This window comes from Mauremys reevesii, linkage group 12, assembly GCF_016161935.1.
Source record: "Mauremys reevesii isolate NIE-2019 linkage group 12, ASM1616193v1, whole genome shotgun sequence".
NCBI lineage: Eukaryota > Metazoa > Chordata > Testudines > Geoemydidae > Mauremys > Mauremys reevesii.
Genome location: NC_052634.1, coordinates 38,282,747 through 38,303,948, shown reverse-complemented (window position 1 = coordinate 38,303,948; position 21,202 = coordinate 38,282,747). Strand labels below are relative to the sequence as shown.

General features: G+C 50.2%; 1 protein-coding gene, 5 non-coding genes and 1 pseudogene across 6 annotated transcripts in view; 3 read left to right on the top strand and 4 right to left on the bottom strand.

Annotated features, from left to right (window-relative positions):
- The window catches only part of LOC120375648, a 310,655-nt pseudogene that overhangs the window by 239,016 nt on the left and 50,437 nt on the right, over positions 1–21,202 (bottom strand).
- The window catches only part of LOC120375894 (zinc finger protein 883-like), a gene marked incomplete at its 5' end in the record, with an annotated part of 252,699 nt that overhangs the window by 214,767 nt on the left and 16,730 nt on the right, over positions 1–21,202 (top strand). The window lies entirely within an intron of this gene.
- On the bottom strand, positions 530–601 carry TRNAE-UUC. The gene has a single exon. It is a non-coding gene; the product is annotated as a tRNA-Glu (tRNA).
- TRNAC-ACA lies at positions 3,726–3,798 on the top strand. The gene has a single exon. It is a non-coding gene; the product is annotated as a tRNA-Cys (tRNA).
- On the bottom strand, positions 17,882–17,957 carry TRNAN-GUU. The gene has a single exon. It is a non-coding gene; the product is annotated as a tRNA-Asn (tRNA).
- LOC120376044 lies at positions 18,813–18,928 on the top strand. Its single transcript, XR_005586968.1, has one exon. It is a non-coding gene; the product is annotated as a U5 spliceosomal RNA (small nuclear RNA).
- On the bottom strand, positions 20,870–21,033 carry LOC120376262. The gene has a single exon (XR_005587163.1). It is a non-coding gene; the product is annotated as a U1 spliceosomal RNA (small nuclear RNA).

Below are 21,202 nucleotides of genomic sequence, written 5' to 3'. Positions count from 1 at the left end.
CCCGGGTTGTCCATTGTTTCCCTGGAATTTGGCCCCCTGCTTTGCACAAGGGACAGAGAAAGATCTTGCTGTTCCTGTGTCTGTTGAAAGAAAATTGTGCTTCTGTATGAAAGAGAGGCAGGAAATGGCCTCATGGTGGGACAATATCCTCAGGATTAAGACCTAAGAACTCAGGCTGAGAACTGATTTAACTCCACTCATCTGGGATTTAACAAATTGTCTTCCATGGAGCAGGGCCAGTTCCAGTGTTTTTGCCACCCCAAGTGGAAAAAAAAATAAAAAAGCTGCAATCAACTGCAGCTCAACCTCTGCTGCTTTTGGCCAAAAGTCCTTCCCTCTGAGAGGGACGAATTGCTGCTGAAGCCTCCCCTTTCCATTGGCCGCCCCAGGCACCTGCTTGCTGGGCTGGTGCCTGGAGCGAGCCCTGCCATGGAGACACTGGGAAGATGGGGGGAATCAGGAAAACACCACAGATTCGTTTATGTTGTAAGTGAAGAGAAACAAAAGCAGTTTTGGTTTAAAGTCACTTTTCCCTGACTGGGAATTGAACGCAGACCTTGGCAGTGAAAGTGCCAAATCCTAACCACTAGACCACCAGGGAGGGGCAGATGCTGTTTTTCTTCTCACTTATGTTACACTTTCTTAGGCTACTTTCTATCCAATTTCTGAAGTTGCTCCATTGTCCATTCCCTGAGGGACTAAGAGCAGAGAGTGCAGGAATCCCTGTACTCAGGGTCACAACCTGAGCCCAACTCAAGCTACTGAAACAAGCACAAATGATGCTTCCTCCATCAGGATCACAGAGCCACACAAAGAAAACCCATGAGGAACAATCCTCCTCTGCCTTCATTTACCCCATCGCAACCCTCTCAGCAGCCAACTCTTGTGGGAAGGACGCTGAGCTGATAGGAGCTCTGGCATAGAGACCAAGGCAGGGATGTTGCACCCCTTCAGTGAGAGCTGGTCACATTCTTACTCTGGAGGAGGAGAGAAAGGCCATGGCCACATGATGGGGCCACTATGTACCACAACATGGTTCTTTTTTGTGGGATGACTCTGAACATTGACTGATCTCCACTCCCTTGGATTTGAAGAGATGTTTAGTTATACACTTAGGAACCTATAAGGCTGAAGCAATTTTATGGATGGTGACACTATGATTGAAGGGTTATTTAATGTTGTAGAAATTGTTAAAAACACTGAGCTTAAACTGGAACTGCCTGTTATTAAAGGCTGGTTTCCCCACCTCAGTTCCATAAGCTCTGCTACAAACACCCTGGGTTCTCTCCTGCCTCGGTGGGAACTGGAGGGAATCGTCCCCTGCTGCCCTTGGCTCCAGGCTGGTTTTTCTGGGGAGGGGACGTGGAATTGATTTGTTTGTTGTTGAGAAGGGAGCCAGGCCAGTTCTCAGGAAACGAGAACTCCCAGCATCTTCCCAGCCCAGCCCAGGCTGCTGCCCTGTCCCAGCCTCTGTTCCCCTGGGGGCCCTGAGTGTTTGGCTCTAGAGCAGGCCAGGAGCAGCAGCTGAGGCAGAGGACAGCCTGGGCCGGGCAGATAAGAAGGAGTTTAGCAAGCAAAAAAGTAAAATGGCAGGGGAGTATTACCTTGGACTCAACAGCATTTCTCCATTGGTCTGTCTGCTTTGGGGCAGGGACAATAACACGTCCTGCTGCATTCGATATTTCAAAGGGCGGTTTAGGATTTTCATTCTCACACACGGTGCACAAAGCAGGACTCAACCTTTGCCGTAAACTAAATGAGCTGCCCACAGATTCTGGCAGCCACAATGAGCATTTGGGTGAGAGCTCAGACCTGCCCCTGTCCCAGAGGGAAGGGGTCATCTGTGTGGGGACTGGACCACTGACCTACCTGCTCCTAATTCCCAAACTTTCAGTAACTCTATTATCAGTGTCTGTGAGTGTAATTTAAACCATAAGAAAAACCACCCTGGGCCAGACCAAAGGCCCATCTAGCTCTGAAACTTCTCTTCTGACAGTAGCCAATAACAGGTACCCCAACAACCAGTCAACAAGGCACCACTGGGAGTTGAACCCAGAATCTCCTGTTTACAAAACAGACGCGTTAACCAGCTAAGCCGTGGTGCCTGTGTGTGGCTAAAGTACTCTGTCTGCCCACACCTGACTCCCTGCCATTGCCACCAGGGCCTGACAAGCTTTGCTTGTGTTTGGATTCTGCAAAGCAGAGGAGCAGGTGATGTTTTCCTTGCAAGCTGTGTGTGAGTGAATCTTTGGCCAGGTCTGCACTACAAACTTGTTTCAGCAGAATTATATTGCTCAGGTGTGTGAAAAACACACAACGCTCCCTCGGTCGGCAGCTTGTGCCTGGTGCACACACTGCAATGCCACGTCTGGCGACAAAACTGCCCTGTTTTTCTGACAAAATAAAATGACTTCGATGAGAGGTCTAGAGCTTTTTGCAGCAAACTTAAAGTGACAGAGTGTCAGTGTAGATGCTGCTGTTCATTATATCACCATAACTGGCCTCTGCCAGTATCCCACAATGCCCGCCGTGAACTCGCCTGCCCTGCATTCCTGCTACAGAGCCATGGGCCCCTCCCCTTTCATCGCTCTGGGAAGTTCTGACAGCTGAGCCTGCTGCTCTGCTCCGGCAGCCAGGAGCAAATCACTGCCATGGATGCTGCTCTCTCCCGCCCTGCGAACACAGAGCAGGTGGTGGGAGTTTCCTTACAGTGTAGGGGGGCCACTGGAATCCGAACTGTGACACACCCAGGACATCCCTTCCCTTAAGGAGGCTCTTACTTTCTAAACAGGGACATCTGTTTTCTAGTAAAATCATGAAAAGGGAAGGAGAAAACTCGAAAGAGGTTCCCCCTGGCGCTCACGTATGTGAACCCGAATACTCTCTCTGTCCTCAAAGAGAGACCTGGAGAAGGAGACTTGCTGAAGCAAAGCCACAGGGGTCTGTGAGGTTTCCCTGGCCCCTCGCCCCTGTCCTGCCTGCCTGATGTCAGCATCTTTCTGTGAGGTCACCACCTCCACACCACCTTTGACCAATAGTCTGAGGTCCTGCAAAAGGCCTTTGTGATGTCACTGCCACACCCCTCCCTTGCTGTGCTAATGTCCTGCCCCTGCTCAGGCACTTTCGAGGTTTAAGCTACTCCCTGTGGATCACCCCACTCAAGGAGCGTTCGTTCTATGAAGCAAGCTGGCTAGACAGGAAAACATCAGACGCTGTTTGGATGGACAGGGTGGGTCTCAGGGGAGGGGCAGAGAGGGTGCGAGGGGGGGGGGGAACTGAACGCAATGCTCCAGATGTGGCCTCACCAGTGCTGAATAGAGGGGAATAATCACTTCCCTCTATCTGCTTGCAATGCTCCTACTAATCCAGCCCAATATGACCAGTTACCCATATTGAATGCAGACACAGCAATATCTGATACATTGGTTCCTGTCCAGTCAGGAGGTTATTTCCCACCTATTCATAAATAATGAAGATGCTTTAAGCGGAGGGAAGAGAACTGTCCCATCCGTGCAGTTAACCCATCTCCCCGAGAGGTGGTAGCTATGTCAGTGGGGGAAGCTATGTTGGTGGGTGTGCAAGCTGTGGTATCTACATGTGTATATAAAGTTTACTCAAACCCCATTTTTAAAACCCCTGTGGCCTGGGAATAGAAAAGGAGCTCTCTGAGGCAGAGCCCGTCCTTCAAAATCCTTAAGATCACTGACTTGCCAATGCAAATGTCATGGGGGTATAGCTCAGTGGTAGAGTGTTTGACTACAAATCAAGTGGTCTTTAGTTCAAATCCAAGTATCCCAATTTCTTAAATAAAAATAATTCTGTTTCCAGTATGCTCAAGAGCTCCCCTAAATAGGGATCCCTGAAACGAATGGACACACTCAATGTTTGCCTGTGCAAATGCACAAAAACCTAGCAAACATGTCCCCAGCTGAAATCAGTTCCAATCCTCTAAGTGTCTAGGTTTGTTTTCATCAACTAAACAAAGGCCCATGAAGACACATTTGCAGGTCCTTGGCCTCCATGGGCTACAATGTGCAGAAGAACAAGAACCACATCCACATGGGAGGCATGGACTAGTCTGTATTACATTTGGTAAGTAAGTTGCCATTGGGACTGAAAACTCTACTGGAGGTGGACAGGAGCCTGTTACAAAACTAAAATAACCAAGATTTACAAACTCCCTGTTACACATTCAATCCTCTCTTTGTGCACACGGCATCAACTGGGGCTCTAATAAATGGCAGCCTTCCTTTAACACAGATCTTTGTTCCTTGTGACTTTCAGATACATTCGAATGGCAGCTGTTTACAGGTCATGTGCTGCTAGTTCATGAGCAGCAGCAGAGTCTCTGTACGTTTACCAACCATAGAGCTGGGTGTGTCTGCATCCAAGTAACTGCAGAGTCAGTGTAGTCCCAGACAGTTAATTGCACAGTCTCACTTTCTGGTCTCATTGATCATTTGGGTAGAAACAGCAACGGTTTGGTGGGGTTTTTTTTCCTCCTTCGTTTTCTCCCAAGGAATGTGTGATCTTGAGCATGATAGTTTAAGTTCCCTGTGGGTCAGGAAAATTCCATCTCCTTGAAATAGCTGGGAAGTGACCTGTTTGTATAACCTAGAATAAAGGAGCTTTTGTAAAGCAGTTTCATCTTTAAATATGCTGGGATAAAAATAGTAAATAGTAAATTCCACAGCCAGACACCAGGCCAGGATCAATTGATGGGGCCAGGATCAATTAATTACAGAAGAAACAAACTCTTGGGAAATAGCTGTAATTTGTCCCCAAACCTTTCCTTGTTCTCATATGCTATCAGGATTCTCTTCTAGAGGGCAGAGTTAAGGTTATCTGGGCATGTACCCTCACTCTGTATTCCCTGTTTCTCCAGAGTTTGAGTTTTACTGAACTCCATGTTCTGGAAGGTAAGAGATAGTCACAGTCAAAGTTAACTCTCTGTTAACAAAGGTTTTGTTAGTGGCAAATAATGAGACTAATCCCTCATTGCGGTAATTCCACTGACTTCAATGTGCTCTTTCCCCATTTCTAGTTCCAAAAAAATAAGCAAATTAAAACAACCTTGAGAACTAAAATGCTGTGAGAAAGTGGAAATTTTAGTAGCTCAAATAATTCAGTTTCTGCTGTGTCTTGTGCATGTGTAAATGGCACAACACGTTAATTTATAAGCACATCTTTCTTAATATCTTTAAATATTCTGTAGTACATTGACTACATCAAGTGGGTTGTTCAATGCAGTGAGGTTTTCATGCATTGCCTAATACATATTTTTCATATTATGTAAATTAACACAACTCATTGAACACAAAATTGTGTATTTCATGCTGTGAACTGTGTCGGTAGCTCAAATTAATAGGTTTATTTTCTCTCTCTCTTTCTCTCTCTGTGAGGCACAATGAAATAATTTAGTGATGCTGGAAACGTTCTCTTCTCCTCCAGAACTGCCTTGGAATCACCTTCCCTTTGTAGATTAATCTGCCCCTGTGTCGCTACAAGGAAAATATAGTTTCTATGAAAAAAACACAATTTTTTAATTAAAGGGACTGAAAGAGAATAGGTTACTCAGACATAGGTTAGGGGTTTGTTATAGAAGTGGGTGGGTGAGATTCTGTGGCCTGCGTTGTGCAGGAGGTCAGACTAGATGATCATAATGGTCCCTTCTGCCCTTAAAGTCTCTGAGAATAGCCACATGAGGGTGACACATCAGGAATGCAAAGCAACAAATTCCTGGTTTGCACATTGATGGTGACAAGGGATTGAACTCGACTCCCCTCTTTTCACAGACACATTTGTTTTATTCTCTGAGGTCAAACATCAGTTTAAATGTTGTACTTAGTCCTCTGCCCTGTAGCTTCAACAGCCGCAGATGCAAGATGAGTTACTGCAGCCTAGACCTTGTGTCCGTGTTTAGGTGGTTTTCACCTAAACGTTCAAGCAGCTCCCAGTAATGTCCCGAGCTCCCCAAGTCCCACTGACAGCTGAGCTCTTCCTGCCCACTGAGCCCAGCCCAGACCGTGGGTGGGGGGTGAGTTTGTACCCAAATAACTGACAGTGCCAAGCAAGGAGCAAAGAAATGTTTGCTCCGGTCACTAGGTCTCTGTTTCTATTGCTCGTTTGCTCTCTCCCCTTCCCTGATAAGGAGCAACGGTAAGAGAAGAAGAGGTTAAACCATGTGCTAGGTGGTGGCTGGGTTTGGATGACAAATTTAAAACCATCTCAGCGCCCTCTAGTGTGACACTGACACCATCAGATTCTCACCTTTCACTCACACTTCATTAATAACAGTTTCCCTGAACTACTTTGCTGTGATTATTTCAATGGCTCCTACACCGATACCTGCTGCCCCTTCTGGCTGGTTAATTGCACTATTTGGAACCTGCTCCTAAAATTACACCCTTCCTGGGAGCAAGATTCAGAACTGCCCAAGGAAACCCCATTGGGTTTCAAGGGCAGCCCAGGCAGGGTGGCAAGGGGACAGCCCAGGGGTCTCAGAGCTTCTTCTTCCTCACAGAGAGAAGGTTAAGGGGGGCCACTAGTTATGACTCCTGGGTTTTAGTCCTGGCTGTGGCAGGAAAGGGGTGTTTAGTGGATTAGAGTTGGGGCTTAGGAATCAAAGATGAAACATCTCCCTTTTCAGCTTCAATGCACATTGAACAAGAACATGGCTTCTCATCTCTTCGGTTTCAGAGGAGCAGCTGTGTTAGTCTGTATCCTCAAAAAGAACAGGAGTACGTGTGGCACCTTAGAGACTAACACGTTTCTTAGGTTCTGTTGCCATCATGTGGCCATTTCATTTCACTTCTTATTGTTAAAAAGGTCTGCGTACTTCAATGAGGCTAATCATCTAGTGGAACAAGCTCCGCAAGGGACGTGGTTAATTCCCCATCACTGCTGTGTGTAAATGAAGACCGCAGCTCTTGCTGCAAGACACCTGGTGTGTGGGTGTCTCTGTTCCCCCTTGAGAACCTCTGGTACATGGTGCTTCCATGCTCCCAGTTCAAGATCCCCATCATGTGGGTGCTCCCATCCAGGATCTCTGGTGGGTGTCTCTGTCCCCCACCCCATGAACTAGCTCCGGTGTGTGGTTTCCCCTGCCTGCCCCCATCCGGGAGCTGTGGCTGTCTCTGTTCCCTTTTTCAAGATCCATGTTGCAGGGGGGCGTCCCTCCCCCCAGGTCAGAATCCCCAGCGTGTGGGTGCTCCCATCCCCCTCCAGGCTCTGCAGGGGTGACTGTATAAAAGAGACCGTGTCTCACTGTCTTGCCCAGGCTACACCGCAGGGGCTATTCACAGGCACGATCCCACTACTGATCAGCACGGGAGTTTTGACCTGCTCTGTTTCCAACCTGGGCCGGTTCACCCCTTTTTGGGCAACCTGGGGACCCCAAGCTTCCCCGGGATCACCATATTGATGCTGAACTTAGTGCGGACACCCGATCGGCACAGCCCCCTGCAGCCCAGAACTCCTGAGCTCAAGCGATCCGCCGGCCTCAGCCTCCCCAGGCGCTGGGATCACAGGCACCAGCCACGGGGCCCGGCTGGTTACAGGGTCTCCCGCTTCCAACTTCAGGCTCAGCCTGGGAGCTCTGCGCTCTGAGCGGGTGGAAGTGGAGCCTGGCACTGAGCTGATGCGCTGAGGGTTATTTGCACTGTGCAGTTCACATGGAGGTGAAAACACGGGGCACAGATCTTTGAGCACAACCCTTGTCCTGAGGAATGGGGCGGGGGCTGCATAAAGAGAGACTGGCTCTCCCTGGCGGGGCTGCAGCGGCTCTTCACAGGCGCAGTCCCACTGCCAATTGGTACCAGAGTTTTGAAAGCCTCCTTTCCTGGGCTGGCTCCCCTCTCTCTAGGGGGACTGGCGACCCCAAACTTCCCAGAAACCATCATAGCGAGGCCAACCTGAGCACAGACACCTGCTCAGCACCCCGGGGTGCAGCCCTGAACTCCAGCTATCAGCTACGCTCAGCTGCTCACCCAACAAGCGTTACACGCAGGAGCCTTCGTGCCCCACGTGTTCTGGTCCCTCCCAGCGCCAGCTTTAAACTCCGCTGCTCAGTTCTAAGCTTTGGCCACACGGGGGCAGCCCGGAGCTCAGCCAACGCCTCCCGTTGCTGGTTGCGTTTCCCGCTCCTCGTGGCAGGTTCACACCCCGCAGGCAGATCTCTGAACCGGAGCCGAACCGTTCCCCAAATCCAGCGCTTTAGCAGCAGCTTTGCTAGGAAAGCGCTGACGTCCCCAAGTAACGTAAGAGCCAGAGCGCTGTGTCCAGGATCTTCTATTGGGCCCCTCACTGTGGTGTCTGTCAGACGCAAGGAGAAACCAGGGAAATGTTTTCATGGTGTTTAAGGGCAGAAGGGGCCATTAGCTCAGCTAGTCTGACCCCCGAATAACACAGAATTACACCATGACACGTATTGATCCCACAGACCTTAGATAGATCAAAGCGTTTCAGCCCTCAGGAAGGAGGCTAAACTGGGTACCAGAGGCAGCGAACAAGGGGCCCCCAAGGCAATGGCAGGGAGCTGACGAGGTGAAATATGCCCAGATGATCCCAGCAGGTGACCCACCCCCATGCTACAGAGGTGGGAGTCCCTGTTCCTCCTGCCCTTAAGAATCTCTGGTGGTAAGTGGGTCCCCCCAGTTCCCCAGGTAAGAATCCTCCATGTGGTTTCCCTGGCTTCACCTCCAAATAAGAACATTGTGTGGAGGGAGTGGGAGGAAGGTTGTCTGGCAGATATGTAATGAGGCTGCACTTCTTCCTGGTCCCCTTTTCCCACCCACACCGGCAGGCCGCTGCTGTGGGAGAACATGAGGGACCAAGCCCCTCCACACTGCGCAGAGGCAAGGGAGACAGAGCCTAGCCCTGCCCCAGTGAGGGGAGGGCAAAACCAGAGCTTGAGGGATTCAGCCCTGGGTGGTGGGGCTCAGACTTTTGGCTTCAGTTCCAGGCACCAACAAGTCTAATGCCAGCCCTGGCAACCCCATTAAATCAGGGTCACATCCCACTTTGGGGTCCTGACTCACAGTTTGAGAATCACCACTCTGTGCTGAGGGGAGAGAGTTTTCCTGTGGGTGTAGTTAATCCACTTCCCAAGAGGTGGCAGCTATGTCAGTGGGAGAAGCTATATCGGTGGGTGCAAGCTGTGGTGTTTGCAACATTTAAGAAGTTTAATCAAACCCCATTTTTAAAAGCGCCTGTGATCTGGGAATGGCAAAGGAGCTTGATGAATCAGGGTTTGTCCTTCAAAGTCCTGGATATCACAATCCTATATTCCTGTTGTCATGGGGGTATAACTCAGTGGTAGAGTACTTGCCTGCTGATCAAGTGGTCCTTGATTCAAAACCCTGTGTTCTCTTAGAACCTTCTTTCTTTTTTTTTTTTTAAAGGAAAACATTTTCATTTCCATTCTCCATTATGTTCAGGGCTCCTCTATACGGGAGTGCTTCATATGAATATAGACACTCAACGTTTCACTGTCCAAATGCATAAAAACCTAGCAAAGCTGTCCATCAGCTGAAATCACTTCCAATCCTCTAAGTGTCTAGTTTATGTTTTCATCAATTAAACAAAGGTATCATACGAATGTACATTTGCAGATCCCTCTTCTCTAGGAGCTATGTTGTGCAGAAGAACAAGAGCCACATCCAGCTGCAGTTCAGGAGTCTGATGACCAAAGAGCCAATAAATGTTCTGAGGGCTGGAGAAAAATGCCTTCTAGTGAGCTATTGAACGAGCTCAACCTGTTTCGCTTATCAAAAGAAGATTGGAAGGTGACTTCATTGAAGTGTTGAAGGGCCTTAATGGAGAGAAAAGGTTGTGTATTAAAGGACTCTTTAATCCAGCAGAGAAAGGCATAACAAGACCCAATGGCTGGAAGGTGAAAAGAGACAAATTCATATTACAAATGAGACACAAATATTCCATAGCAAGGATGATTCACCGCAGGAACAAGCTACCAAGGAATGTGGTGGTTTCTCCATCTCCTGATGTCATTTAATGAAGACTAGATGCCTTTCTGGAATGTGTTTGCCCCAAAAGTAGCTATTCGGTCATACAGGAGGCCTGTGATATGCAGGGGGTCAGATTAGCTGCTCTAATGGTCTCTTCTGGCCATAAAGTTGACTAATTTCTGAAAAACAGTGTAGCATTGGGAGCAGCGTCTGATGTTTTCCTGTCTAGCCGGCTTGCTTCCTAGAACGAACGCTCCTTGAGTGGGGTGATCCACAGGGAGTAGCTCAAAACTCCAAAGTGCCTGGCCAGGGGCAGGACATTAGCACAGCAAGGGAGGGGTGTGGCAGTGACATCACAAAGGCCTTTTGCAGGACCTCAGACTATTGGTCAAAGGTGGTGGGGAGGTGGTGACCTCACAGAGAGATGCTGACATCAGGCAGGCAGGACAGGGGCGAGGGAAACCTCAGAGACCCCTGTGGCTTTGCTTCATCAAATCTCCTTCTTCAGGTCTCTCTTTGAGGACTGAGAGAGTATTTGGGTTCAGGTACGTGAGCGCCAGGAGGAACCTCTTTCGACTTTTCTCCTTCCCTTTTAGGGAGTTTACTAGAGACCAGCCGTCCCTGTTTAGAAGGTAAGAGCCTCCTCGAGGTTTGAAACCTGTTCAGTCTGATCCATCTGGTGACAGTTGAATTCTAGGCATGGAAAACACGAACTTAAGGAGGCAGAATTTTATTCCGCACCTGGGATTTTGTGCCATAGAATCACTGTGGTCATTAGGGTTTGTCCTTTTTGTGTCACCTTTTCCTCCCTCCCTCCTTTCTCTTCGTCTCTTGCTTCTTTTGTCTTTTCACCTGTTCCCTCCCAACAGCAGGAGCAGTGTGTGTGTGTTGCAGGGAGTGCTCGGCAGCTCCCAATGTGGGAGGTCCACCCAAAAATGTGGGGCTGAAATAGTGCTTGGGCAGTGATCCCCACCGGTGACCTGGGCCGTCCTTTGAGCTCTCTGGTGAAAACCCTCAGCTTCCCGTCCTCAGTCTCTACCCTGATTGGCTGAGCAGAGTGTTATTGACAGGAGGAGACTCAGGTCCTTTTGTTTTCTTTAAGACCAAATAAATAAGTCATAACCAGTCATATGTTTGATGAATTTTGCTGCTTCTCTGCATTAATTGTCTCTGAGCAGTTCATGATTCTCTCTAACATTGCAGTTCTCCTCAAATACTTGCTGAATAATTACTGTGCACTGTTGTTGGTGTGGAGCTCATCTGAGAGCACTTTATTCAGGTCATTCAATGTCTGAAATTCAAGATCCGATGGTTAGTTTGAAAATCAGGGCTCTTGGGTCCTATTCCCAACTCTGCCACTGGCTGGCTGTGTGACCTAAGACAAGTCAATTCTCCTTTCTCAGCCTTTGCTTCTCCCTCTTTCAAGTAGGGATAATAATGATCCGCTCCTACCCACCCCACAGTGGGTGGAGGATGGGGCTCCACTGGAGAGTGTCACTAGGAGTAGTGCATAATATGAGGTGTCCTATCACGTTTACTCAGAGCAGATTATGACATAATAGAATACCTGAAATAGTCTATTTGATTTGTATTTTTTTATTTTGAAATTTTTAAGAGCAGCAACTACTGAGCTCACACTGAAGCATCTTATCTAATGTTTGTGATCTAAGTGTCTCCCCTCTTTGTGTGACGAGACAATTTAACACACTGTGACAATCAGGAGATGCTTTTGTTTTGCAACAAAATATTTTTGCAAAGAACTTTCATCCCACTTGTTTTGATTTCGAGAAACAAACTGGTTTAGTCTGAAGGGGATTTTCTAACATTGAGCAGGTGCAGTGTGTCCCGTGACACCCGCCCGCTATACGGCGGCCCCTGCTGAGGTCGCCCTTGCTGCAGCTGCAGCTGGTTCTGCTGGCGCCCTGTGGTTGCCCTCGTTCGGCCAGGAACAAGCCTCAGGTGAGCTGAAAAGAATCCTGTCCAACTGAGTCTGGCAGCTGCCATCATGTAGCCAGAAGTCCCCACAACTGCTGGGGAAACAAACCAGCCACCAGAAAGTGGTCCATTGTCTCACGCGGTGCCAGAGCCTGACACAGCGCCCGTGGGCAACCTTTGCTTTGCACATGCCGGCCGTGCACACGCTGGCCGGTTCCCATGAAAGATGTCACTGCACATCTCGGTACTTAAAAGGTACCTGTGCCACTGGCAGTGAGTTCTGGGGACAGTTGCTCACTTTCAGTGAATGTAACTGTATGTGCAGCTCTGTGCAGTCACATTTGATAGAAGTTTGGTAATTATATTATACAAGAGGGTCAGGTAAAGTGGCTACTACCACCACTATGTTTTGTCCCCAGAAGCCTTTACAGCCATTCTGAGGGGAAATGGGCCCTTTGCCCACAGAAATGGTCTATAGGGGACGGCTGCAGGCAGCAGATGGAGAGATAATCTCATCAAAATGATTTGACTCCTGGGTAATGTAAGCAAAATCACTAAAGGAATGTCCGGGGTTTCTATTGGCACTTAACTTGCCTGCCCCTGGCTGGCTCTGGTTGTACAAGATGGACGTGTAATTGGGGTTCAGTTGTGTAAAAAAGAGTAATCGCAGTGCAAGGGATGTTAGGCAAAGGAGAACTGTGTGTGATGATGTAAGGTTTTAAGGACCTAAACTGACACTCATGGTTTGTAAAACTCTTGTTTTGTAGGTTTAAGATGAATTGGTTTGGTTCTGCTTTGTTGGGATTTTTTTATAATGCCTCTGAAAATCCATTTGAATCATTCAAAGTGGCAAAACTGCCAGACACCTTTTGCCAGACAGAGGTAACTAGTGTTGTTTGGGTTTGGGATTTAGCATTTAACCCTTAAGGTACCTCACTACTCTATAAAGTTCAAGACCAAAGTTATGGCTGTAGTAAGAGGCAGCCAGAACCAGAAGAATGGAAAAAGAAACATTGGTTGGCCAGACGGACGGATGGACAAACCGAATAATTAAGCCTCTGTTTTTAAAAAAAAGGCTTAAAAACATTAAAAGGAAAAAAGGGGCAAAATGTTTCCCCGTTTACCAAAATACCTCAGCCTAGCTCTGCCCTTGGGGTTTGGGGGTGGGGGGTGACAATTGCAGGCTTTGCCTGGGGTGCCAGGTGCTGGCAGCTAGTCTAGGGCTGCCCCTGCCCAGAGGCCTTTATTCCTCCAGCCTGCGAGGATGGGGGGCATCAGGAAGTTGCCCCTTCAATCCCACACACAAAAGGCCCTTCTGAGGAAAGGCAAAATCCTGAAGAGAAAAAGTAACATCAAGGAGGACTCCAGAGACAGAGATTTTGAAGACCTTGGGGAATAGTTAAGAGCTTGACCAAAGACTTGAACCCTGGACCATCAGATTAAAAAAATCTGATGCTTGGCCCACTGAGCTAGCCAGGCTCCTACAGAGAAAGTGAGCAAGTTCATGCAGAGGAGAAATTACTGAAGAAAAAGAGCCCAGCAAACACTAGAAGAAACCTGCTGGTCTCTCTCTCTCTCTCTCTTCCCAGCCCTGGCCCTGGCCTGCTCCTCCCGCCAGCGCCCTGAGGCATTTTGCCAGCACCATGCCCCAGTCAGCTCCACCCTCCCCAGACGCTGGCAGGCCCAGCTCAGGAACCTGGCCACTCTTACAGCCGCCTCTTCTGCCCTGACCAAGAGGGAGGGGGATTGAGTCTCCCTCCCTCAGGCCTGTGCTTCAGCATTTCTGGGGAAAGACCAATGCCGCCAAAGTGACTTTGGGCCAGTAGGTCAACCAAGAGGGCGGCCTCCCGTGCCTGGCTGCAGAACTCAGAGTAAAGCCAGCTCCCATCCTTCCCTATAGGGCTCCAGACAAGGCCAGCCTGCTGGATCCGGCGTCCCCTCTGGTGCGCAAGTCACAACAGCCAGCAGGAAAAAGACCGGCTCCCGCATCATTTGAAAGAGCAAGACAAAGCCTTGAAACTCCACCTATGTTTAGGTACGAAGCAACAGGTCCCAAATTTCCACTGAGATCTGAGCCCAGCTTGCACTATTCAGTGTTCTGACAGCTGAACTGGCCTGCACAGCAGCTTAAAAGCCAGCTGCTAAAACTAGGACTCAAACACTGGACCCCCCAGTTAAAAGCCTCATGTTCTTCTCACCAGCAGCTTCCTCTTGCAGGACTCTCTTTCCTCCTCCATCAGCTATAATACTGATCTGCCGCATCTGTGGGGCCTGCGCTGAGTCCCCACATCCCCCTACTTTGTCTTTGTTCCCTGCAGGCTGCAAAAATGTCAGGGGAGGCCACCCCCTCCCTTCACTCGGTGCTCCCGCTCATATCGGCCAGCTGGAGCCTCATATCCTGGAACTCAGCCAGCTGTCACTTGATCCAGTCGTACAGTGACACGCTGACTGGCTCCCCTCCCTGGATGCTCTTGTGGAAATCCCACAGGCGACGCTGCAGGACTTGGCACAATTGGTTTCTTTAATTTTGTGGTGTTTGCCTGATCACTGGAACAAAGCCGCCAACTCCTCCCTCACTGACTCCCACCAATCCCCCTGGTTGCCATAGAACCCTCTGATGCTTTCCCATTCTGCCAACACTGACAGGCCTCACCCCCCTGCTCCTTTATCTTGCAAGCTCTGGATGTTCAGCTTCCAATATCCTCTGCCGTGGGTCAGGGAATTGCCCACATTGAGCACATGGTGAGAGCTACGTGATCTGAACAGTCCATTGGCACCACCCTGCACTGGGCTGTCGACATGCTCTCCTTCACGGAAATCCGGTCAGTGCGACTCCTGGCCTGTCCCTGCAGAAAGGTGTATCCCCTCTGCGGCTGGTGTGAGCTCGGGTCAGAGGAATAGGAGGTTACTGCCCACCCTCCACTGGTTCTGTTATGGAGAAACAAGCCCTCTAAGCTGACCTCGCTACAGACCTGTGCCAGGTAGTGCTCATTTTAAACACGTTTCCTCTGACGGTAGAGAAAACGGGACCAGTGGTTCTCAGTCCGGCTGAGACACTTAAAATCCGCCCCAACACCAAACACTGTGTGGTCCAGAGGAAGGGAGCCAGTTCCTACCATAGATCTTTCCTTTCACACCTTAACATCAAGTGCCTCCTCTTGGGCCTCTGAATCCCTGCCGCGTTCCACGTGCCAGATGCCCCTTCTCCAGTACTATCGTCACTCAGCTTTGCAGAGGAGCTTTCCTCCCAAGTCCCTGCCCCCTCTGGCACCATCTCCAAGGGCCGTCCTGCCTCACTCTGTTCCCACAATTTTGGGTCAACGAATAAGTCATGTGGGAAAGACAGCTCCCATCTCTTGTGCTGTACAATACAGCACCATGGTGCTTAACAGCACAGATCAGGTGGGCAAACTAAGGGAAGAAGCCCATGCTCACTTTTGTCCTCCTGGGGAGGCTCAAAATCAGGTACTTGCCTCAGATAAAGGTGCTGCTGCCTTCCTAGAAAACAAGCCCCCCCTGCACAAAACAGGGATGAAAGGGCCTGCCAAAGCCTGGGATTGAAGCAGGGAATCAGCACCACAAAAGTCAGGAATCAGCTCAGGGTACAGTATAGCATACGCACGCAGTGGTTAGACAAGCAACAGCAAGGAACTGGACTGGTATGGAGTGAAAGTTCTGTGGGAAGGAACCGAAAAGAGCACCGGGGCTGTGGTACAGCACTTGCATACACTTTCTTTGGCCTGTTTTGCTGGAAGAGTTAGCAGGGCCAAATGGTTAGTCACAGGTCAGTGGGTGGATTGATGCAAATTCTGGACTCTGGGACAAGAGCTGGGCTGGGGGAAAGAGGGTCACGACCTTGTCAGCACATGCACCACCATCACCCTTTGCTACCTCACTCCATAAGCCTGCACACAGAGCAACCTTTTTCCTCTCAGGACCAAAATAAACAGTGAAAAAGATGGAATAGAATAAGCTTAGGACAAACAACTGCATCACCAACAACAACTCTCAGAGATTCAAAAATGCCTTTGTCTTTCCACACCAGGGACATCAAAAAGTACATCAGCACCACCTAGAACACACCAACAAACACCCATTCCTACCACCCACCACAAGCAGCCGTTAGGAACCCATACCCCTTAATGGTGAGTACTTTTCAGGAGAGGGTGACGCTCTCAGGCCTCAAATGCCAGGTACAGTTACTCTATCCTTGATCCAAAATCAACAGGAAAATACACTGGATTACTCCTGCCCCAATAACAAAGAGACTGGGGATATCGCAGCAGCTGAAATGACCGTTTGGACAAGCACTCCCATCATGCAATCCAGGGTGGGTGTAACCATGCAAATGACATCAGCCCCAAAAGGCCTTGACAACACATCACCAACAGATGGCAGGGAAGACTTCATACTGACCCTGCTTCAACTAGATTGTGGCAAAGATTTCAAAACACCGAACATTAAAACTCACCTAACGCGGGTCAATCCATCCTCATCGTCGTAACCGCTCGTTATACTCCACACCCGAACGTAGCCCTCATATGGACAACATGCCCTCCTAACTCAGTGTCTGTACGTTAACCTTTTACCCCCCCTCAGGGCTATTGCAGATTATGTATTCCTTACGCCACCCCATTTTAAACCGAACTTTGCACCCCTTGGGTAAGCTGTACGTTGTTCCCTGAGCACCAGAAACTTCTATATTGTACACTTTTTTTTCTTTGAACGTCATCTTAATAAAATGTTGACTTTTGTTCGAGATCTCGGCTCCTGTTCCTTTGCAAGGCGTGTGCGTTCGCTCCGCGTTTTAGTCTGCTAATACAGCGGGGGAGAGGGGGGGCTATTGAGCCAGACGCGCTTGCCTGCTGCAGACACGGATCCAAGGCTGAACCTCGTCCCCCACAAGCTTGAAAGCTTAACTGAAAACTGTTTAAGAAGTGCTCCCGTCTCCGGCACTCAGCTACCCAGCTCCCAATGGGGTCCAAACCCCAAATAGATCCCTTTTACCCTGTAGAAGCTGTAAAATCCTGTGACCAGGGCAGCTGCCTAGCAGCCTGCGCATCTGCCTGCCAGCACGAGAGCGCGTAAGGCACTAATCCGGATAGTGGCAGCTAGGTGGCAGGGGGAGGGTGTGATGAACCAGCAGAGTGGCACAGCAGGAGTGTGCTGGGGCCATAACCCAGAGATCGATGGATCAAAGCCATCCTCTGCTACACGTGCGCTTGTTTTTTTTCCCTCTGGGCCTTCAAGCGAGGCGGTGACCAGCAGAGGACCAAGAGCCTAGGCCATGACGCAAGAGGTGGCTGAGGCAAAGCGGCCTGCCAGGGAGCTCCCCGGCACCTCCGGCTGCCTGGGCTGAAGGCAAGAGGCAGGCCTAGGCATGGTGAGGGCCTCCTGTCCTGGAATGAGGCTGCAGTGCTTCCTGGTCCCCTTTTCCCACCACCCCGGCAGGCGGCTGCTGCGGGAGAACACGAGGGAGGCTCTGGGGGCGCTAGGCAGCGCTGTGTGTGTGGCTGTCAGGGGAAAGAGCCGAGGCTCCCGACTCGACCTGCCATTGACTCGCGTGGCTCTGCGCGCTGTCAGCCGGGGCGGGGCGGGCCAGGCTGCGGACGTGACTCAGGCTTGGGCTGCATGGCCGTGCTTTCCTGACGAGGCATGAGGCAGGCCAAGAGCTTTGCACAGCATACAGGGAAGTGGGAGGGAGACGACTTTGAGCCGGCGTGTCTCCGCCGCTTCTCCCTTGCCGCTTGGGCGGAGGCGGGAAGGGAGCGAAATGTTCCCGGCTGAAAGTTTTTGTGCTCGGCCTTGAAGATTAAGCCGGAGCCTCCGGCACGGCTGCTGGCAGATGGGTTTCTGAATGGCATCCAGCCCGCTCTTTGGACCACCAGCTGAAAGCACTGAGGCCAAGAGGCAGCAAAATGGGACCTTTGAGGCTCCCCTACAGGCCTCAGGGAAGCAAGGAAGCAGCACAGGCTTAGCGCCGTCCCTGGGTGGGCTCGAACCACCATCCTTTCGGTTAACAGCCGAACGCGCTGACCCATTGCACCACAGAGGGGCAAAGCTGTATTGAGCACAAAAGCCGGGCATCAGCTCAGGGTACGGTATAGCACATGTATGCAGTGGTTAGACAAGCAACAGGAAGAAACTGGACTGCTATGGAGCAAAAGTTCTGTGGGAAGGAACCGAAAAGAGCACCGGGGCTGTGGTACAGCGCTCGCATACACTTTCTTTGGCCTGTTTTGCTGGAAGAGTTAGCAGAGCAAGATTGTTAGTCACAGGACAGTGGGTGGGTTTATGCAAATTCTGGACTCTGGGATGGGGGGGGGCAAATGCACCACCTTTGCAACTGACATTTGCTATTTCACTCCATAACAACACACCTTCTACCTCTCAGGACCAAAATACACCGTGAAAGAGATCTAACGGCCTAAGCTTAGGGCCAGCAACTGCAGCACTCACAACAATTTTAAGAGATTCAAAACCACCTCTGTCTTTCCACACCAGAAACAACAAAAAGGACATCAACACCCCCTACAAGACACCAACAAACATCCATTCCTACCTCCTACCACGAGCGGCCGTTAGGAACCCATACCCCTTAATGGTGAGTACTTTTCAGGAGAGGGTGATGCTCTCAGGCCTCAAATGCCAGGTACAGTTACTCTGTCCTTGATCCAAAATCAACAGGAAAATACACTGGATTACTCCTGCCCCAATAACAAAGAGACTGGGGATATCGCAGCAGCTGAAATGACCTTTTGGACAAACACTCCCATCATGCAATCCGGGGTGGGTGTAACCATGCAAATGACATCAGCCCCAAAAGGCCTTGACACGGGCTGGGAGACTAGTCACCCTGACTTTTGGGAGTGTAGGCGGTTGCCCCGGCAGCGCCTCTGCCCCGTATTCTACATGCTCTGCTTTCTCTTCAGTTCGTATAAATCTTTTGCCTTTTATTAAAGATTTCCGTGGAGAGGAATGTTTATGAGTTTGTACCCAATTTTTTAAGGCTTTGCTTTGGCAAGGCTGTTGCCTGCTGTGAGAAAAACAGAAGAGTGCTTCCTGAGCTGGTGTCACTGGCTGAAGCTTTTCTATAGTATGAAAAAAGTATAGTATGGGGCACCTGGCATTGGCCGCTGTTAGCAGACAGGATACTGGGCTAGGTCTTTAACTTGGACGGGTAGCTGGGAAGACAGTCAATCAGACAGAACCCCTTCAACAAACCTCTTCATTTCCTTGTTATTGCCTGACTCCTTTAATTCTTTTCCTTTTCCTTATTTCCCAGCAGACCGACTAGCCACCAGATTTGGGTGCTAGCAGAGGGACCTGACGAGCTCCTTCTTTTTGGCAGCGTTGAACATGCCAGGGCACAATCAGCTTCTGGATGCTCATCTGAATGTAACGCCTAGCGCTCACCTTTATTTCTGTTTCTTAGCTCTTTTGGGCCATCAATCTTTGGTCTGACCCGTGGGATCCCTGCATTAGGAGAGATGGCTAATTAATGAGCCCATAAACCTTGGAAATCAAATGAAACCTGAAGTCCGTAGAAGACCTCAAAAGGCCCTTGGGGGGTGGAGTGCGAGCTGAGGAAGAGTTCCCTGCACAACTTACTTCTCCATTCTCGTTTTCCTGTCCTGAGCGGAAAAGCCAGGAAGCAGCTCCGGGTAGGGAGGGGATACCATATGTGTGCAGTGGTTAGACAGGAAACAGCAAGGAACTGGACTCGTATGGAGTGAAACTGTAAGCATCTTCTGTATGCCTGATGACTGCAGGTTTGAGAGAGTTATGTGGGAAGTGGAGGCTTTCGGTGGGCTTTCAGAGGAAATGGAATGGAAAGGCAGCCGAAAGTGGAATCCCAGGTTTTTAAACAATCCTCCACTAACACGCCAAACAGCTCAGGTCTAGTTACTCATTGAAAATTAGAATAAAGTTACAGCAAGATTTCATCATAAATGAAATCAAACCCTAAAGATTTCAGAACACAACTGCTATAAGGAGCCACGAGGGAAGCAATACAAAGTCAACCTTGCCTCAGAGAAAGGCAGTTAAACAATTTCTCTTTTTTAAAGCAGCATAATCTCCCCAAACGGAAGGGCACTGTTCCCGGAGAAGGGTCCTGGAGAGGGTTTTCCTCGTTGGTGCCGGCCATCCACCTGCCCGAAAGGCGGGAGCTAGGTCGACGGAAGAATTCTTCCGACCAAGGCGCGGACTGATGTAGCCGCGCCGATTTACGTTCCCCGTGCAGCCCAGGCCCGAGGGTCGGTGCGTGCTGAACAGTTAAGTCAAAACAGCTCCGTCCGTCAGAGGTGTGCAAAAGGGAAAACCCGCTGCTGGGCGACACGCCACGCCGCCTAACCCGCAGCGTAGCTAAAGGGCATTCGGGGAGGCGGTGGGTGGGCCTCAAGCGACGGAAAGCCCTCCTCCAGCATGGGGTTGTGACAGCCTAGTCTCCGTAGCACAGACAGGGTGGCCACCAAGAGACAGGAACAGACAGCAAAAGCCAAAGCGGCCCCAGGGCAGGGGGCGAGGCTGCCTGTTGGACGAGGAGACCAGGTGGGACAGGCGTTTTGGACAGGCCGTCCTCCCGTCAAAGGAGGAAGAGCCCGAGAAGAAGGGCCGGGCAAGAAGCTACAAGCAGGGAAAGAAGCAGAGCAGGCAGGCAGGCAGGCAGGCAGCTCCCCTTAGAGCCAAGGAAGGCACCGGTCCAAGCCCCCCAAAAGCAGACTAGAGAGCAGATCAGCTGCAAAAGACTAGGGAAAACCAAGAACACAGAGAGACCCAAGTAAAGGTTCAGAGCTGAGCTTTGCTTACAAGAAGGAACATGTGACAAAGATACCTAGAAGTACAGGGCCTGTGGAAAAGAGCACTCCCAAAGACCCAGAAAAACAGCTGTTTTCCTGAGTATCTGCTTTGCACTGCACTAAGCCTAAACAGCCCCCTATCGGTTGTCTGTTGTTCAAACCAATCACCAGGGGAGACCAAGAACGCAGTCCCCCACTACCACAAATTATGCAGTCGAGTTTCCCGCATTTGGGGAAATCGCAGGAGTCAGCACACCCGCAGTGCAACGGATGAGCCTCACCCTCAGAAAACCACCTTCATGATCATGGTATCTCCCCTGCCAGGTAAGTATGAGTTCCTGCTGCCTGGCCACCGCCCGCCCCGTACTTATAACACACGGGGCGGACCGCCGCGCCCCCCCCCCCCCACTGCCGGCCTCGCCCACACCGGCCCCCACTGCCGACAGCTGCCCCGACGTGGCCCCCGGAGACCCTCCCTTCTCCACACCGAGCTCCCGGTGC